The sequence below is a fragment of the Paramormyrops kingsleyae genome, chromosome 7 (genome assembly GCF_048594095.1).
Source record: "Paramormyrops kingsleyae isolate MSU_618 chromosome 7, PKINGS_0.4, whole genome shotgun sequence".
Classification (NCBI taxonomy): Eukaryota; Metazoa; Chordata; class Actinopteri; order Osteoglossiformes; family Mormyridae; genus Paramormyrops; species Paramormyrops kingsleyae.
Window position 1 is genome coordinate 20377123 of NC_132803.1, and position 20733 is coordinate 20397855.

Here is a 20733-nt window from a genome sequence, read left to right on the forward strand (position 1 = left end):
ACAAAAATAATGAGATTCTTGAAATAAAATTATATCCCGAGCGTGGTCAACACAAAATGTTAGTCATGTTTACTGCAGATTTACATCAGGTTGATATTTTACTTCAAATTCCTAAATAGTTAGTTATTCTTATATATAAAGTAACTAGTCCTTTGACAGAACCACAGCTTCACAGCAGACCTCTCAGAGTGCAGCAGAGTATTGCAGTATACTTCCCATGTACTGCAGAGACGTGAGGGCTGGAAAACTTTCTATAGGCACGACTTCAGGTAACGCAGAGCCTAAATGGGCAGCACTATTGCCTCTTTCCTCCAGGGATGAGGGTTTGAATTTTGCCTCCTCTATCGAGTTTGCTCATTCCATTTCTCTAGACGCTCCAGTTTCCTTCGGTAGTACATAGACACGCTAATAGATTAGCTGGCACCTTTAAACTGGCAGCAGCTTGTGTATATGTGGTACGTGATGCACCGGCATCCCATCCAGGGTGCCGCCTGAGAGAGGCTCCAAACCCCCCGCGACCCTGTCCCGGATAACGGTTAAAAGACTGATGGAGGGTCTCAGAACTCCCCACTTCACCAAAGGGGCTATTGTTGTCCTCTGCACATCAGACATGCCTCATTGCTCCGGCACCAGTCCCCATGTGATCCCTCGGTCAGGGCTGCCCAGAGATGGGGAGGGGAAGAGCTAATTCAAGGCCAACCAAGCAGTACATCTGCCACTGATTTGAGAGACACCTGCTACACGCCCCAGTCACAGATGTGCCCGTCATCCTCTGCTTCTGAGCATACAAAATGGAAGCACACAAGCAAATGCCGTACCTGCCCATTCTACATGGAGCTGGCCTGCATCTTCTTCACATACTTGCCCGAAATAAAAAATACAGCTCACATGGTTAGTGGCAGACTGGGAAGCAACAAGGTGGAATTCTTTGAATCTCCAGATCTGACCAAATATCAACCCTGCAGTGTAGCAGAGAGGCTTGAACAGAGATATTTAATTAGGGACAGCATGGAGAAACAGCATCTGCAGACGTGTGACAACCGTGATGATTATCAATTTGGGCCACATGTGCAAGGCGAGGAATAACCCAGATCGAGGCACCAACCCATCACAGACTATACACATTTATATTTACACCCTTTTATCCACATCGACGAACAGTTGAAAAATCGGGGGCCTTGTCCAAGGGCCCAACAGTGAAACCACTCTGCTGACCATAGCATGTGAACCGATGACCTTCCAATCAGAGGTACAGCACCCTAACCTGCGGAGGCCAAAGGCTGCACACACAACACCCCTCCTACCCCATTTCGTGATTCAGACTCTAGAGAACAGAATCATTAAGAAAAACATATTAGCCAAAACATGAAGGGGAAGAGATTAGTAGCTGTGTTAAGAAATCAATGAGCACTGATCATATTAGTCAAATCTTTAAGCAAAACAAATCACTCCCGTCAAGCCTGACGATATTAGTAGATAAAGGCTGTATGTTTTGGATTATTAATAAGCTTCAATGGTCTGTTTCTTTGACCAGTACCAGCCCTAATCAATGTGGCGGTCAGCACTGCTGGCGCTCCCAAGTCCAAAGCAAAGTCCAATTCCCTGGCAAGTCAGTGCCCCCTCAGAAGTTGCCCCCCTAGGCGGCCGCCTATATTATCTATAGGATTCACTGGACCTGCCATTGATTACAGACTAGCGGGGGTGATGTAGCAATATTTTATTGTAACAAGTTACAGTTATAGCCATGATACACATTTCAGAGGTATCGCTAGAATCATGATGCAACACGCTGTCAAATAACCAGACAGTCCAACTCTGATAAGGAAGAACTGGTTGCAAAAAAGGTTCTACTTTGATTGAATGGAAATGGATTGTATTCGAGAATTTCAACGTGGACCAATCTACTATCATTTGCAAACACTGCAAAGATACTGCTTGTATAATAGGTGGCAACACAGGCTATCTATTCAAATTAACATTACTAACATACATTACAAAAAATTGTGATGTATCTTGCAAATCATAATTATAACCAAAAAAAATATTGTTATATGACATATATACCAACAACAGGCAACATATGCTAAGCTAATGACTTGTGGGAGAGCACATGTTCAAGTAGCCACTAGCTGCTAGCTCAGCTGTTTGCTACTGCAATAGCAGAGATTTGACCCCATGCTGTTGCATCAGGTATCAGCACCATTATTTTACGCATATAATAAAATGATCCATCATAAAAACAGGAAAAATATTTCATTAGATTGAAAATAAAAATGAAGAAAACACTCCACAAATTTAGTATGTCAGCTGTAAAGTTTAAAATAAAACGATGCCTTTGGAAGAAGCCATAGAACCAAAGCAAAAAGAACACCTCAAATACTCCGGTGAATAAGTTCAGCTTATTATTATTTAGTGGTAATGTCGGGTATAAGTCAGTAACCAAAACGAGTTAAGTTCCTGATCATGATCAGAGGAAAAAGTCATGTTTAATTAAGGCACCACACTGAGGAGCTCCTTTGAAGACACAGCTGTAATTTGCGAAGTGCCATTTACTGTGGCCTAAACTCTGAAGGCCCTGGAAGCTGAAGCATTTGGCACCGTTTAGCGAAGGATGCAAATTACTGACAACTGAGCAAGTGCACCAGCAGCACATAGCGGAGAGCCGTTTCAATACGGAAGCCGGCTAAGGAGGCCGGGTTTGCTAGTGGAATTCCTAATATTATCTGGTTGGACCTGTACTCTACTTTTAAACATCCAAACACTACAGAAAAAAACCTATCAAAATACGATAAAAAGTAATCAATGAGAGCCTAAGATCTAACCGGGGACAATGCTACGTTTTGATCCTTAGACGGGCTTAGCATACAAGAGATATGGGACCTAATCCCTAAATGGACTTAGAATAAAGTTCTCGGGGGACTGGCAAACAAAAAAAATATGGTGGCTGAACTTCTACAAGAGTTACTACAAGAATAACCCCGGGAAGCCTTCAACGCCTCATGTCACATGACTGGAGAAGTGCAAAGTCACACGTCTGGGAAAAAGAGGTCACATCCTCTTAAGCCAATTATTGCAAAACAAACACAGTGGAGCTGGTTAATCAGTATAACAATGGTCTGATTGTGACCACCTCAAAACGTAACATTTAAGTAACTGACATTGGAAATAGGAAGAACTTTCAAACTGCTCAGCTACAATAGGAAAAGCAACACTATGAAAATATCCACATGAATACAATTACACTAACAATATTCTTATACTATCCATAATGCTGTGTCTATGAACATAAACTCAATGTAAAGCAGTATACATGCTCAATAGAAAATCACCTGCATAGTTCAAGAAAGTCACGTTAACAGGAGAATGAAGACAAAAACAGTAAATTGCAGTGTCTTTCACCGGCATCTTACAAACAAAAAGGCTTCAAAACCATCATGAACATTGCAAAAGAAAACATAACACATTACAGGTTCTGACAGACATGTCCCTTTGGCTTAAAGTTTGTGGAACACATTAGGAATCAATTTAACACGGCAAACCCCAGTAACCAAGCAGTAACCAAGGTCAGCTCACCCAGTGGCCTGTAGAGAGAGAAACCCGAGAAGGTCATTTTTCGGCCGGAACTTCAAAGCCAAGCCAGCAGGTGGTGAAATGCATATGGATGCACATACAGCCCTGTGTCTACATGCGAACAGCACAACACCACACAGCCAGGTCTGTTTGATTAGAACACTGCCATGGGCGTTTCATGTTTCTCTAATAATGCTTCATATTGCATTACATGCAAATTCTACACTGTGGAGTATAGTGGAGTAATATGTAAAATCTCTCTTTGTATAGACGTACATGTGTTCTTACATTTAGAAACTTGACAAATATTTTACGCTGAACTCCTGATACAGATACTCCTTAAAGCACACCAACGTCTTGATATTTTTCCATTTAATATACAATATGAACAAACTTCACATCTCTGCATTTAAGTCGCTTTCCCATGTATTCTGGCTTCTACATTCTCAAGTTCCATGTAACCATCAACCAAAGCAGCCATAGCCAAGACACCTTAACCATGGTGTAACAAGGCAAAACTTGCAGACAATAGGACCGAGCCTTTTTCCACGGTATTTTTGTGTATAAGTAAGAAACCAATAAGCAATACATATAAGCAAAATGAAATGACATTGATTGGTATATGCAAACAAGTGGACCACGTCTTCCACAGTTACCAACACAAGTAAGCAATGAAATGAGCCAGAAGGTACAGAGAGAGTCAAAATATCACATAATCCACCCAACATCAAACTCAATGAGAAAGTGGCCTCTATAGGCATAAAACAAACACTCCAAATCATACTGTTTACATGTTATGGTGTTTACTTATCAGTAAATAAACAGGCAATAAAATGTTATTTTCAATTATTAAAACTGAAATTATTTTAAGCAGAATCTGACCTATAATTAAACCAACAGAGCCAACACTTGTCTGCACGTCACTCCTCCCAGAAAACTGCTGAAGAGGTCCTTTGTTTGTGATTACCTTGCCTGTCTGTCAAGCCTGGTTTAATTATTCCATTGCCCAGCAATACTAGGGCATACCATGAAAGGTTGTTTTTCCATTTCACATTTTGGATGACTGGGAATATTTCTGTACTAGGAATCATTAGGACCAGAAACTACCTTTAACCAAGCCGGATTTCCATCATTGTGATCTTACAGAACATCATTTCACATTTAGATTTGCTTCTATAAATAGCAGATGCTTTTGTCCAAAGCAACAAGTGAGAGAAGTAGCACATTAAAAACATACAGCTCTGGAAAAAAATCAGGGACCACAGCAAATTTTTTTGTTTCACTCAGTTCTCAATGCATGGGTGTGCGCCTGTGAATAATATATCTTTTTTTTTTTTTTGCAAACTGCAGTCTGGTTCTTCTCTGTTTCTCATTAATGAAGGGCTTCTTCCTTGCTTTATGGGACTTCAGTCCTACTTCTAGGAGCCTGATACAAATTGTCCTAGCAGTGCACTTCACACCTGCACTTAATGTTTCCCTTTCCTTTTGAAGGTCACTGGATGTCATCCCATGATTCATGAGAAACTGTCGGATAAGTCAACGGTCATCTCTGGCATTAGAATGTTGCTTCCACCCTTAACCTGACTGGTTCCTTGTCATTCCCAGTGTCTCCTGCTTCACCTTATTCTTGTTTACTGCAGTCTTAGAAATTTTGAACCTGGAAACAACCTCCTGCTCAGCATAGCCTTCTGCCAGCAAATGCCAGCAGAACCACAATTAAACTGTTTTTTTTTTTTTAAATTTGTAGAGCGGTCTCTATTTTTTCCAGAGCTGTATGTGCTGTCAAGCAGTAAACTAGGCATAAGTGCAGCTAGGCAGAACTTCCAAAGTATGCACAGTTACAAGTGTAATAAGAATTGGAACAAGAGCAATTTTAGTTCTCTTTATACAGTTCTATCATCAAGTCCCATCATTTTTTTCTGACAGATGAGGGAGGACATATGAAATAAATGCACTGGGATGCTATATTATGATAAAAGTTAGTGAAGCTAGCACTTTGATCATTTTTAAATATGTTACCACATTACTTTCAAAGCCTGGGCTTCTGATTCAAGAAAAACAAAAGCCTGGGTTGTTTCTCCTTGTTCTTGCTTGGTATGACAAAACAAAAACACATTAGATTAGATAAGGCTTCCCTCTGTGTCTTCAGATTAGCCTGTAGCTAATCTAGTGAGCATGCATTAGCGTGCTATAAAGCAAATCTGCACGTAAATGAGCCAGAAAACACAAACAGTAAAACAGAGTACATACTCACACCTCATATAGAGTAACAAACAGCTAACTAAAAATAAGATACTATGGCTGATGTCTTATAATTGCAGGGACACAAAGTATTTTAAATTAAGCAAATTATAATTTTTAATATCATCTTACAATAAACAAAATAATGGTTCTACTGTAATGATCCCCCACCATTTAGCAGAATGGATACACTGCACATTTGCAGTTAAAGATCATATGATTATGGATATAGATCATATCAGTTGGTGTGACCGTAAACAGCGGTTATGGAAGTGTGACTCCAAGCAAAAAAATTACTTCTGTTTGAGGGATCCCATTTCACTCTTTGAAGAAGCAGTGTTTATTTGTAGCATCTTTTTTAAACTTTCAATTTAAAATACAACTAAACTCATATTAGATCACTCAAAGCCCTCCCCAAGGACTTGGAACAGAAATCAATCCAGGATGAGATCCAAGCACAGGAACTAGTCTTAGCTTGTAGCAAAAGGCCAACGAACACCTCCGCTCTTCTGTATTTCTCCACTTTTTTCCTTTATTCATAAAAATCCAGCCAGCTCCCTTATCATGTTCGGTCCTGTCCTGTCACAAGGCTTGGCAGCTGGCAGTGCCAGCACTGATCTGGAGGGTCCAAGAATACGTGTCTCATAAATCAATTCATATTTATAACAGTAAGTCTACACTAAGAAATGAGGCTTTTCAGCAGGCAGATGTGGTTTAACCCTGTTTAAATGGGGATTTAGCATAGGCTGTCAAACCTTCTGGTTGCACGTAGCTGTCATAATTGCAATGCTTGGAAATGTTAATTTGTTGGTGTTATGCGACTGAATTGAGGCAGTAGACTTGCCATGACCAAAAGACTCTCAGACCTGGTTTCTCATGTTCACTGAGGGTGAAGAAAATGTCTGTAATAGAGATTTTTCAAAACTAGGCTCTTCTTAACTTGCAAACATAAATATTATATTAAACATTCAAGCCATTCTCTTTAAAACTTTGCACAATTAAAGGACAGTCTTTTTGTCTTAATATAGTGATCACAGTGGTTTTTTAAATAATTTGAGGAAACATCTGCAATAATAATCCACCATCATCTCTCCTTCAGCAAGGGCTATGGAGAGCCAAACGGTAATTATAAAAGTCTAACATTTAAACCTGCAAAGCTAAATATTTTTCTCAATGATACAATATCTTCAACATCTTTAAAAGGGCTGTGTTTGAGGATAATCTGGTTGAGAAGGTACAAAAGTTTAACACCCATGTTAAAGATTTCATGAAAAATCCAAAAAGGAGATTAATAAATTATATCTACATTTTATGTACATTATTTATATATATATATATAAAAAATATATTAAAAATATACATACATACATACATACATACATACACACACACACACACACACACACACACACTATACAGCATTATTCAGTTCTAAAATATAGCTTCTGTAGGAAGCAAAATACACACTGTTTACTTGAACTTTAAAGTACAACTGCACAACTGGTGGGGGGGGGAATTGTGCATTGCCAGCTGTACAAAGACACATTCCTTGCACATATTTTCACCACAAGATTAGAATTCAAGATTTAAATCAAGAGATATGAATTTCACCTAGTCACCCAAAGGTAAAGTCCTCACATATTTTAGACATAATACAGGACAATTTAGATTTGTAAATGTCATAAAATTTCTCCATAAGGTAGAATATTGCTCATTAATAAGCCCAGACATAGCACAAATAACAAAACTGCCTTACCAAATAGTTTTCAGTTACTCCAGTAGATTTATGAGAATTAAATTGCTCCATTCCTTTTCATGTTAAAACATGCTAGTCTTACTTATGCCATTTTTTTACAAGTGAAAACACACAACCCATCGCAATGAGAAACCTTTCCAATTAATCATGACAGCTCACGAAAAACAAAACAATTACCACTAATGAACAGTGTACACTGCAATTTATTTCATTGCTGCTCTTGGCTGCATCTATCACCACGGTAAAATATATGCACCAAGTAGGCTAGATACATTAATGTTTCCATGTCTGTCATCTACAGACACAGACAAAGCATTCTGGGTTCACACCACATTGCAGGTCACATGTAGATTACAACAAGCTGACAGTAAGCTGGCCTCAGACAAGTTGCTTGACAATTCCTACAAATATGGGAAACGGCAACTGGAAGCATAAAGCATGAGCACTGTTTACACTAATAGCCTAACGTTGTGCCCGCATGAGCAAACAAGTCATAATCACCCCTCTGAGCAATTCCCCGACAATTCATTATAGGCCTACATGAACAGGCTCAGATTTTACCTCTACAGCTCCATTTAATCCACGGGAAGTCAAATGCAAAATATCCCAATATAAAAAAAAGTAGATTAAATAACAGCACTCACGCTTTCTTTCTTCTATTTCTTGTAATGAAGGAGAACTTTGTTAAGCCCAGTATGAAATCATGGTATCACCCTAGCCTCGGGTAGCTCTGTATCAAAACATGTTCGAGAATGCATTGCAAGTCACATGGAGGTTAAACCCTCAGCATTATCAAAAGGAGAGAAGTCTTCCTGCCTCTCTGAAATAGCCGTCTTTTTTATTTTCCCGAAGAACTCTGGTCAAACCAGGGGGTTAATTATTAATAACATTTCAATTTATATAACAAATGGCTTAGGGACAAAAAAAACAAAAAAACAAAAAAAAGAGCAAAAACCACCACACTGCATTTACTTGAAATACTTCTTTACGTTAACGTCATGTAATGTCTTATCTATAAATGTACAGCTTGCCATGTGAAACCATGTTCTTTCTAGCTGCGATCATAGTTAATTGTATACTATCACTTTAGTCAGCCCATGGGCAAAGCAAGTTATCACCAGTACATTTTATTCCATATTTTGCATATTAGAGTTTGTTACAGGTTATGCAAAACTATTATTTCATATTGGATTTCAATTTCTGTAATTGATGAAAAGGGAGTGTCCTTTTACACACATCCAGACACAATGAGCCTAAGGAGACATGCTGGGTCAGTTTTGTCGGGCTCAACAAAGGCTACCTTCTCAAGTGCAATGGGTAAATAATTATCTTTATCTTGAGGCCCGTAAATCAAGCAACACATTTAAATAACAATATATCAATGATCAACCTTTGCCAGTAATGTTTCAAGTTCAGGGTGTTCAAAGAGAATATTTTCTTAACAACTGAGACAAATTGCAGAACAACAAAACAGGTGGAATTTGGAAAAGCTTTCAAGTTATAAATATATTGTATAAATATAAAGTGGCAATCCAAAATTTTTTTGGGGGTTTTCTTAAAAACATAGTACAGATTCTCCTCTACTTACGAATGAGATACGTTCCAAACGGCCGTTGGTAACCTGAAATGTTCGTAAGTCGTTATTCAATATATAGTATATGCAAGTACTAAGAACTAGGATGCTGGGAGTACGCACGCTACGCTGCTGCGCGGCGGGAGTAGCGGCCAAAAGTCGTATTAGGTGGAAGAAAAAAAATATTGATATTGCGGACAGGAAACAGGAGCCCAATACACACAATTTGGACTTACAGTCCTCTTCGTTCGTATGTCTGAAAGTTCATAGGTTGAAAGTTCGTCAATAGAGGAGCGTCTGTACTTTGTCATACTGATGCATGTTTTACTGGCACAAATGACGAAATACCAAGTGATTCTAAAAAGGTAAAAACTTGTCGTTGAAATACAATCAACCCACAAGCATAGTATCAGAACAAAATGCAAATATTTCTTAAAACAGAGAAGATTCACTTTTTTTTTCCCAAAAAGCAGAGTAGAGACCTGAACTATTTTCACAGGTAAAGACCACAGTAAAGAAAATAATATGGGCACCATTTCAATGTTTATCATCTGTACTCAAGGTCTTAACAAGGTTCTCTACTGCTGCTCAAGTTCAACCAATAACAATGGAATCGGGACAGATTTATTGTAAACTGAATCTGGCATCTGATTTCCTGGCTAAAGTAAACAAAGTCCACAGCATGTCAAGTTTACACAGTGGTTAAGCACTACCTGGAAATGAAATAACCAGGGAAACATATTAAAAGTAGAGATGAAAGGATAAAATTGTTTTTAAAAAACAATCCGTACCATGCGTTACATTGAGAAGAAATAAAGACATTTCAGAGGCACCAACATATGGTACAGACACAAGCAATCGATTTCTAACAATAATCTGTTTACCATGTGCCCATAATTCACATAACATGCAAAGTCATTTAAACATTTCACGTTATATATAATCTACCAAGATGTCAGCAAAGGCATACCTTACCTGTGCACAGGGGTGTTTTAAAGGGGGGGGGGGGGGGGGGGGGGGGGGTAGGATGATTCCAAGGGCCCCTGAGTGACAGGACTCACAGGAGCTCCCAAAAAAAAAAGAAAAAAAAAAAAGAAACACATAATTGGTCTGGGTGGGGGCCCGACATTTATAGCACACCCCTGCCTGTGCACCTAATGTAATCGCTCTGATTACTCAGATGTACAAATCTATCACAAACATAATATAATTAGGCAAATGTATGGTAGGAAATGTTCATTATTTTAGGTTGTCAAAGAGCTATCCTATTACACAACATAAGCAGTAAATAATAGTGAATAAATAATACTATTATACCACCTGACTATTTCCACCAAAGGCTGCATTTAGGCCTACCACTTTCTCGACAAAATATGCTAATTAGAAGCCTGTTACCGCTGGCCCGTTGCCAGCATGCTCTTAACGTCAACCGAACCATCGTCTTCCTGTGGCTGAAGCTGAAAAACGTACGGCTCAAGAGATTAAATGAAGATTTCTGCTCAATTCAAAAAAACCTGAATGCGCCTTAAGCCTTAATAGGCTCTTACAGGTCAATGGAACAGCCTCCTGCGTCTCAGCTGGCTTCAGGTTCAGTTTTAACAGACTTCTAAGCCGCTGCAGAATGTTTCCTGGGTGCCAAATCGCTTGTTTCAGTTCTATAAATCCAGCAAACTGACATTTAATAAGATGCCCCAAGTCCTGCCAAGGCTTTTATGACCCCAAATCGCTTCCTGCTCCAATCCCTAGAAGTGCAAAGGGAAACCTGCAGGTTACTAAATAAGACACCCCTAGTAAAGTCGCACTTTCTATTCCATGCTGTTTCTCCAAACAGTCCCTCCTTTTCCCATGCAAGCAACAGATATCCAAATAAACGTCTGAAAACTGAAAAATATGTATACAAGCTTCTGCATCTAAGACTGGTCAAGGAAATATTTGCCTTGTGTGATTGTGGATTTTAATACTGAATTTTTCCCCCCAGTCCAAACATTCAATCTGATTAGAAGTACATTACTAGTATGCCTTTAGAAATGGATGCAAAATGCACAACAGGATGAGATTGTTTTATTATAGACCAAGAGTCATCCGCTGTCCAGCAAGGAAATATATTGATGAAATGTGTTCGAAATAAGTGTCTAAAACATCTCGTTCATTTTTCATTTGGCCGATCAACACTAGCAATGGCTCATATTCCCAGTTTCCTCAGGCATGGAAAAGCACCTGTGGTAACAGAAAACACATAGCCAGTGTTAAAGGTCACAGAAAGGGGGGCGCATATGGATTCTGCTTTAGAAAATACAAAAAAAAACGGTAAAGACTGTCCATAACACATATTTCAAAATGCAGGATGAATCTACACCCTTTATTCTCCCTGCACATAAAGCAGCAAAATGTCCCTCAGCGGCACTCAAGGCAGCAATGCAGCATATACAATATGCATATATACCAATATGCATATACCAAAAGCTAAAAATGCACACAACCACTTTTAGTTGTTTTTAATTATCCCAAACAATTATAAGCTGATGTAAGAAAACGGGTGCATAATGCATCCCTAACATATCTTTCAATAACCGTCAAACACCACAACAAAAATGAGCCATTTTACAGCCCTTTGCTGAGTGACATGTGACTATGGGTGGGTGGGGACGACCTGGACTTTAATGCTTAGGCCTCACAGCAAGATGCCGATATGGGTGCCATGGCCAGGTGGACGGTGCCGAAGCAGGGCCCAAGCACAGCGCATACGCGAAGGGCCCCGTGAAGGGAGGCTACGTGCCCTGAGAGAGCCATGCCTCGCTTAGAGACACAAACCCGCATCAACTTTCCAAGGTGCCTACTCAAGCTCAAATAGAAATTCAATTTAAAAATGTGATTTCAAAACTGTAGTATGCCATTGTGAAAGCCAACCTGAAAAGACAAGAGACGTACTGACTGACAGATACTATAGGGTACTTTTGTTTTTGTTGCCATGGGGAAACATTATCAGGAATCATAACCTGTTAAGAAACGGCAAATTCTATTCAAGCTATTGTACAACTTTGCCGATTTTCACAGACTCATATTTTCATTTTTTTTTTATCATCAAATCATCAAAGACTTTAATAACTATGGTTCACACTAAGAGACTCAAATGACCTTCATCTACCCCTGGGAAAGTTTGTAGTCTCAAAACTACTCAAATCCAGGCTTTGCACAATTGATACCTTGGACATCCTGGGGACAACTTACTTTCTAATCCACAGTCTCACAGTCTGGTTTGGATTCTCAAAGGCTACATCAAAGAAAGAAAAGGGAAAAGATTGGTGGGAGAGTAAAATAAAATATTATTCTGTGCTGAAAGGTTCTGGTGAGTGAATCCAAGGAAGTGCATCTGAAAAGGAGTTGGCACACATCACTCTATTACTCCCCACAGTGGCTTCATTTACACACAGCATAACATTTGTAAGTTACTGACAATTCCTTTCACCATCAAATAATAAGGCTTTTGTTGGTACCCCGCACATTGCATTTCAGGCTACGTCATCTAGATTGCACAGAAATAATCCTCAAGCTCAGTGCAGGATGGGGATATCTCTCTCTCTCTCTCTCACACACACAAAACTCAAAAGGAACCATCCTAAAGAAATACATTTTAGAAAGATCCAATGGAATGATTAAAGGGTTTATTTTCTCAACTGAAATCTGAAGGTAAAGTAAAACAGAGCAACAAATGTAAAGAACAGTGCATCTTAAAAAATCCTGACATACTGGCACTTCTGTAAACTAGTGAGATCTGAAGCATGAATAATAATAATCCAAAATTAAATATGATTTACAAACATAAATGAATTATTGACCACCAGCCAAGATCTATCGTGAATAAACAATGTGACTTCAAAGATATCTACAACTACAAAACAAATACTATAACAAAAATACTTGATATGCATCATACAAGTCCACATCTAACCACAAAGCCTTTATAACCACCAGTAACCCAGCTTTATAGTATTGCAACATTTACTTGAAGCTTAAAAGTGAAGTTATCAAACTGCACTAATAATTCTGTAACATATTCTTACAATACTGAGAAAAACAACCTGTTACACTTACAATGGCCAAACACTACAGCACTATAGCCTAACTATTAACACTCGGACAAAAACATAATAAAGAGACAATCAAATTATAATTCTGGCAAACAGCTCACAGGGGAACTATTATGCTTTGGAGATCTTGTTGCCCTCGACTTAAGTAAAACAAATAAGCTTTTGAGCGCGGAAACTTTACACTAAGAACGGTGGCATGTCTACGCCAGTAACTCTACTTTGAGATTAAAGAATGTATACAAACTTTATACTAATTTCAAGATAGATTTGATGCAGATTGGGAGTTGGGGAAATGCCTTACCGTCCCAAACACATAAACATTCCCAAAGGAAAGAGATGGGAGTCCCACTTAGTGTGTACGATACATCAAAAAACTGGATCAATTATATAATAATCTAGTGACAAATTCAAGTATTCATGTTGTTTATATAACAATGCGAATTTATATGACTAACTAAACAGCAATTTAAATACTTGTCAGGGTGCTTTGAGAGTTTAGTACGCATGTTGAGATGGCAACCCCAAACCAATAAGCGGAGATAAACGTTTAACATTTGGTACCACCTGTAAAACTTTACTGTTGCAAAGCATGCACTACACTATATACTCACCGTTTAACAGATTGCAATTTTAGGAATTCGTCCTCCTGTCTTGTTTCTGTTGTTGTCGTTTTAAGAAATTCCTTTCCCCCCCTACCCACCCCCACACTGTAGGACCGCTTCCAAAGTAACTTCCGTGGAACTAAAATTCATACAACCGTGTTCGAAACTATAGTGATAATAAACGAATGAATGATCTGAGTTTATTTCTTTTGTAGTTTTGCAGTCCTTGCTCCCTACTAGCCGCTCGGTCCACGGCGCTCATGCGCACTCAGGCGGCCACCCGCAAGTCATATTTCACTCCTGAGCGCTGAACAAAGGGGTGAGTCCGGCGGCGTGACGTTACACCGCAGCACCATGACAGGTAAAAGTTGCACTGTGAAACATTAATGAGGCACGGAAGGTGAGACTAACCTGCTTCACCTCTTACTTATTTATAATGCTGCCGATTGCTGCTATTCGAAGTCATTCTTGATTCTTTTAAAAACACCGCAACCTTATTTAATTTGACAAAACTTAAATGTTTGTACTCATTTCTTTTAGACTGCTTGGTCTGGTATTCATTAATAATTAGCCGGAGTGGTGACAAAACATTTGGGCTGACGTGCTTGACGCGACGGTGGGCTGATCGCATATGCATGGCTTGTTTTATGTCCTTTGCAACGGTTTGCGACAATGTTTGCTGTATCATGGTGGCAGTTTAGTTCAAGCACAACAAAAGACCAAAGACCCGGGGACCAGAAAAACAATGCTAAAAAGAGAAAATATAAAAATGTCAATAAAAATAATTAATTTAAAAATAAATGATAATTAGGGATATAGACATAAATAATACTATATAGTCATATTTTCATCCAATGATGTTCAGTTTTTGCGAACGATCTTGCAATTTTAATACACCAAACTTACCCAAAAAGTATTACAAGTTTTATATACTGTGTAATGGTTGGATGCATTTGATTAATGATTAATACAATCTGAAAGAAAATTTACTTTAAATGTTAATATTTATTAAACTGCACTTATTTGCCACAAAAGTAAAAACCATGTGGGTTGTTACAAAAAGCTGCTGCAGCATTTTTAACCAATAGGGGGCAGCCAAATACTGACGAATAATGTTAAACTAGTATAGTATATACTGTATTTTAGATTCAGAATTGTGATTTTGTACAAATAGCATCTGCTTACATCTGGAAATCTTATATTTACATAAATGTAATATTTAGTATGTTTTATATTGTTAAACTTTGATAGTTCGTTTTATATTTACTAAATGACTGTAAATGTTTACACATATTCATTAATACTTTTTTCAGATGTATAGGAGCAATCCTCAAACAGAACTAGTTTTATTCTATAAATTTAACAGCAATAAATAAGAATGATTGATATGTTACACATTTTTCCAGAAAATCTACTCTCTAGAAAGTGAAGCCAAACATAATACGTCCTTCACTGACAGTAATCTTCCTAAAAGAACACTTTGGTCCATAACAAAGTTCAACAGAACGTGTGGTTGTGTAATCCACCATAGTTTTTGAACTAGTTTTATTCTATTAATTTAACAGCAATAAATAAGAATGATTGATATGTTACACATTTTTCCAGAAAATCTACTCTCTAGAAAGTGAAGCCAAACATTATACGTCCTTCACTGACAGTAATCTTCCTAAAAGAACACTTTGGTCCATAACAAAGTTCAACAGAACGTGTGGTTGTGTAATCCACCATAGAGATTTTTGCAAACATAGTATTATGAAATAAAGTGGCCCAGTTTTCATTAACCAAATTTACTGGTATTCTTTAATCAGTAGCCTGTCATTTTCTGTAGTTCATACCCCACTGGAGAATTAATATACAAAACATACAAAAAGAACACAAACTGGTCATTGTAGTTGATCATTTGACAGACAATCTTCCAAGCTTCTTATTTTTTAAACTTACTGGTTTTCAGCAAAATTATTGATAGCTAAAAGTGTCAATAACCTTTCCAGTTAGTGTTTGTTCACATATCCAAGAAAGAGTCTAATTACTAGATGGAGTTCTGGTAAAACAGTAACAAGTGTATACAGTCATCTTACCCTTGGTTATCTCTGTGCTATCCTAGTATAAAATCTGCCACCAACTGTTATCGTAAGCACAACAAAAGAAATTTCTATGTGTTTTATTGTGTAACATAATATGCATTATTTCCAATAAATTATTAATAACAATAAAGTTGTGATTTTTACTTAAAACACTGACTACAGTCAAAAGTGAGTTACATTGTGATTTTTTGTGCAATTTACTGTAACCTTCAAACTATAGGATACATTAACAAGGATTAGCCCACAAACTTGCAAAGTAAAATTTGAAGTGATTATATGAACTCACGGCTGTCTTACGTGGACAGTATGTGGACAGAAATATTGGGACACCTGGCCATTACACCCACGGGAACTTTTATGACATCCCATTCTAAATCCATAGGCATCAATATGGAGTTGGTCTCACCTTTGCAGCTATAACAGCTGCCACTCTTCTGGGAAGACTTTCTACGAGATTTTAGAGTATGTCTGTGTGAATTTTTGATCTTTCCTCCGGAAGAGCAGAGGTCAGGCACTGATGTTGGACGTGAAGGCCTGGCTCTTCATTTTAGTTCATCCCAATGGTGTTCGATGGAGCTGTGTGTGGGCCAGTCAAGTTCTTTTACACCATACTCACCCACTATACTTGCTGTATGGATCAGGGCACAGTTTTGCTAGAACAGAAAATGGGCCTTATGCACTTATGGGCCTAGCCCAACCCCTGAAAAACAACTTATCCCCATTATCCCTCCTCCACCATACTGTACAATTGGCACAATGCAGTCAGGCAGGTAATGTTTTCCTGGCATCCACCAAACCCAGACGTGTCCATCAGATTCCTAGACAGAGAAACGTGATTCATCACTCGACAGCACGTCTCTACTGCTCTAGAACCCAGTGGAGGTGTGCCATACACCACTCCATGCTTGGCATTGCATTTGCTTAGATGAAGCTTGCATGCAGCTGCTTGGCCAAGAAAGCCAATTGCACGAAGCTCCCAGCACACAGTTTTTGTGCTAGGGTTAATGCCAGAGGAAGGGTGGAACTCTGCAGTAAACAGATCATTGGTGACTTTTGCGCACTATGCGACTCAGCACTTGGTGACCCTGCTCTGTTACTTTACATGGTCTGCCACTTCGTAGCCACTTCAGTTGACCGTGGAATTTCTAGCAGGGAAGGAATTTCCCGAACTGACTCATTACAAAGGTGGCATTCTATGATAGTATCATGCTTGAATTTCCTGAGCTCTTTAGAATGACCCATTCTTTCACAAATGTTTGCAAACCTGACTGCATGGCTAGGTGCTTGATTTTATACACCTCTGGCAATGGGTCAGAATGAAACATCTAAATTCAATGATTAAGAGCCGTCTTCCAGAACTTTTGTCCATACAATGTGATCCAAATGGGTACTTCCACATAACATTTACTTACACAATGAATATTCACTGTTCACCTTGGATCATCCAGACTATCTCCATCAAAGTCTGCTGGGAACCTAGGGGGAATGAGAGACAACCAACTGTCCTTTGCTGAGCACATACCGGTCTCCCGATCTTTCAGATTTACCCTGTAGATACTCAAGGAGATCAGGCCTTTCTATCTGAGTATGCAGCTCAGCTTCTTGTCCAGGTACTCCTTACCTCACGACTATGAATATTGCAACTCTCTACTGACAGGCCAGGCAGCTTGTGCTATCAGACCACAGCAGATGATCCAAAATGCAGCAGCCCATCTGATATTCAGTCATGATCTATGTCCCATCTTGCCCCCTTCAAGCAGCAAACTAATGCTACTTGGAGCTCCATCTGCCACAGGAGAAGGGTCACTCCATACAATTCTCTTGTGTGGTTCCCCAATGGTTGAATGAGCTGCCGAACCACATCCTGTCATCATCTTTAAAAAATGCTTCAAGAGCCATCTGTTCCATGAATTTCTCTATTAACCTGATGCTTCATTATGTTCTTTGAGTGCTCTGTTGCACTTACTGGCTACTGAATATCTTGAATTGGTTTTTACTCTTTTAGTAGTGATTGCGTAGTTGTTATGTAGCTTTTGGGTAGCTCATGCTCAAAAACTGCTTACACTTGCATCAGGTCATTCATTGGAAGCTCAGCCTAGCTGCACTTATGCCTATTTGACTCTATGGCAGCATGTATTTTTGTAATGTGCTATTTGCCCTGTAAAATGTAAATGTATATACAATTAGCATCAAATTAAACTCCAGTGTGCTGGAGATGACCCTCTTTGATAATTGTATTACAGTGAGTATTACAAAACAATATCATCCATCCTTCCAAATTCTTATCCTGATCTGGGTCACGATGGGTTAAATTTTTTGATTGAATGAACCAAAATCACATTTATATAGTGCTTTTCAAGACACCCAAAGCGCTTTAGAGAACAAATGGGGAGCTACTTCATTCATCAACATTGTGTAACACCCACCTGGATGATGCAACGGCAAGCATTCTGCACTGGTACGCTCACCGCACAGTAGCTAAGGTGGTGAAGGGGCAGGAGAGAATTCACCAGTTAGATATAGGGGATGATAAGGGGGCCAGATTTGAAAGGGCTACAGCGGGCAATTTTAGCCAGGGCATTGGGGTACCACCCCTACTCTTTCAAAGGACTCCCAGGGATCTTTAATGCCCTCAGAGAGTCAGGACCTTGGTTTTACATCTCATCCATTTTTACAGCACAGTGTCTCCATCACTGCACTGGGGCATTGGGATCCACACTGGTCACAGGATGGGTTAACCTGTTGGCCACACCAACACCTCATTCAGCAGGAACCCAGCTTTCCTAATTGGTCTCCAAGATGTCAACTAGCCTAACTGCATGTCTTTGGACTGCGGGAGGAAACCAGAGTTCCCAAAGGAAGCTCACATAGCATGAAGAGAAAAGTTTAGTGGAGGTCAGATTTGAACCATCAATTCTGGAAAAGTGACGGTGCTCTGCACTGACTCACAAACGAATATCAATATGCTGCAATTATTGAGGGTGTCCGGTTTGGTGACGTCAGGATTAGGCCTCTGCTTTTTGCAGATGATGTGGTCCTGTTGGCCTCATCGGACCGTGACCTTCGGCTCTCGCTGGGACAGTTCGCAGCTGAGTGTGAAGCGGCTGGGATGAGAATCAGCACCTCCAAATCCGAGACCATGGTCCTCAGCCGGAAAAGGGTAGAATGCTCTCTCCGGGTCGGGGATGGGGTCCTCCCCCAAGTGGAGGAGTTTAAGTATCTCGGGGTCTTGTTCACGAGTGGGGGGACGATGGAGCGGGAGGTCGACAGGCGGATCGGTGTGGCGTCCGCAGTGATGCGGGCGCTGCATCGGTCTGTCATGGTGAAGAAGGAGCTGAGCCAAAAGGCGAAGCTCTCGATTTACCAGTCGATCTACGTTCCTACCCTCACCTATGGTCACGAGCTGTGGGTAGTGACCGAAAGAACGAGATCGCGAGTGCAAGCGGCCGAAATGAGTTTCCTCCGCAGGATGGCTGGGCTCTCCCTTAGAGATAGGGTGAGGAGCTCGGTCATTCGGGAGGGACTCAGAGTAGAGCTGCTGCTCCTCCTCATTGAGAGGAGTCAGATGAGGTGGCTCGGGCATCTGCTTAGGATGCCTCCTGGACGCCTCCCTGGTGAGGTATTCCGGGCATGTCCCACTGGGAGGAGGCCCCGGGGAAGACCCAGGACACGCTGGAGGGACTACAGTATGTCTCTCGGCTGGCCTGGGAACGCCTCGGGATTCCCCCAGAGGAGCTGGAGGAAGTGGCTGGGGAGAGGGAAGTCTGGGTTTCCCTGCTGAGACTGCTGCCCCCGCGACCCGACCTCGGATAAGCGGGAGAAAATGGATGGATGGATGGATAAATTATCTGTAATTAATATGCAATCTGATGGGGGTGGGTATTATAGAAATGTGCACGTTTAACATTCCTTTATGTTGTTCAGTGTCTAGATAATAGAACAGACGCAACATTAGAAGATTGTAATGGGGACTAGTGGAACTTGGGTTGAAATACCTGAGTGTTTCATATCTGCAGGACATGCTTTGGTTTTGAAAGTTGGATGGTCCGTATGTTCTGCTCAGTCACCAGATGTCTGTGATTTTTCCTTCTCACATAACATGTGTCCAGGGTTGCTAACATCTCACACTTTCAGACTCTCATGCTCACGCAAGAAATCTTTCAGCAAATCTGTATTATTCCTGAAATTAGCTGCATCAAATGCGTTGGAGTAGTGTGGAAACCCTACAGACTATTTGCAAGGCAATTAAACTGCTACATGCATGTAAATGCATGTGTATGTGCGTGCAGACTTTTCCGAAATTGAACATCTCACTCCTGCCAGCTGAGCAAAGTTGGCAACCTAGCATGTGACGTCAACTGTATGGTTACTCTCCGAAATGTAAACGGAAAAGGATAAGAGAAGACAACAAGCAGAATAATCTTATGGTTTCAGAGGTCACTGATGTTAGATGCGCCAGAGTAGGATAGCAATTACGACAGATTTTTTTTTCATTTGCAAACATTTATTCAAAACGACGTAGAATAGAGGGAAGCGTAATGCCTATGATTTGGACACTTTGAAGGTTAACCGTCGCGTTGTTGGCGAAATGCTCTGCTTGTTGAGTTACAATAACCGACATAACAAAGCAAAAGGAACAAAAGGGCTAGTGTACATGTTACTGTACGTGGTGAAAATGGGGCAACAGCTACAAACAAGCTGCTTTTATAGAAGGTGTACCGTGCCCTCCACAAAATGAAAAATATTTGATCAATACATGATTTCAATTTTTAATCATTAATATCCCATCTACTTTCAAAATCAACAGGTCAATATAGTA

The 20733-nt window shown here is 39.8% G+C and overlaps 1 protein-coding gene across 1 annotated transcript in view; it reads right to left on the reverse strand.

Moving 5' to 3' along the window:
- The window catches only part of kank1a (KN motif and ankyrin repeat domains 1a), a 49344-nt gene extending 35215 nt beyond the window's left edge, over window positions 1-14129 (reverse strand). Inside the window, exon 1 of the mRNA XM_023817930.2 lies at window positions 13840-14129. The gene's annotated coding sequence lies outside the window, so the exon portion shown is untranslated. The remainder of the gene's footprint in view (window positions 1-13839) is intronic.
- Window positions 14130-20733: the final 6604 nt, after the last annotated feature.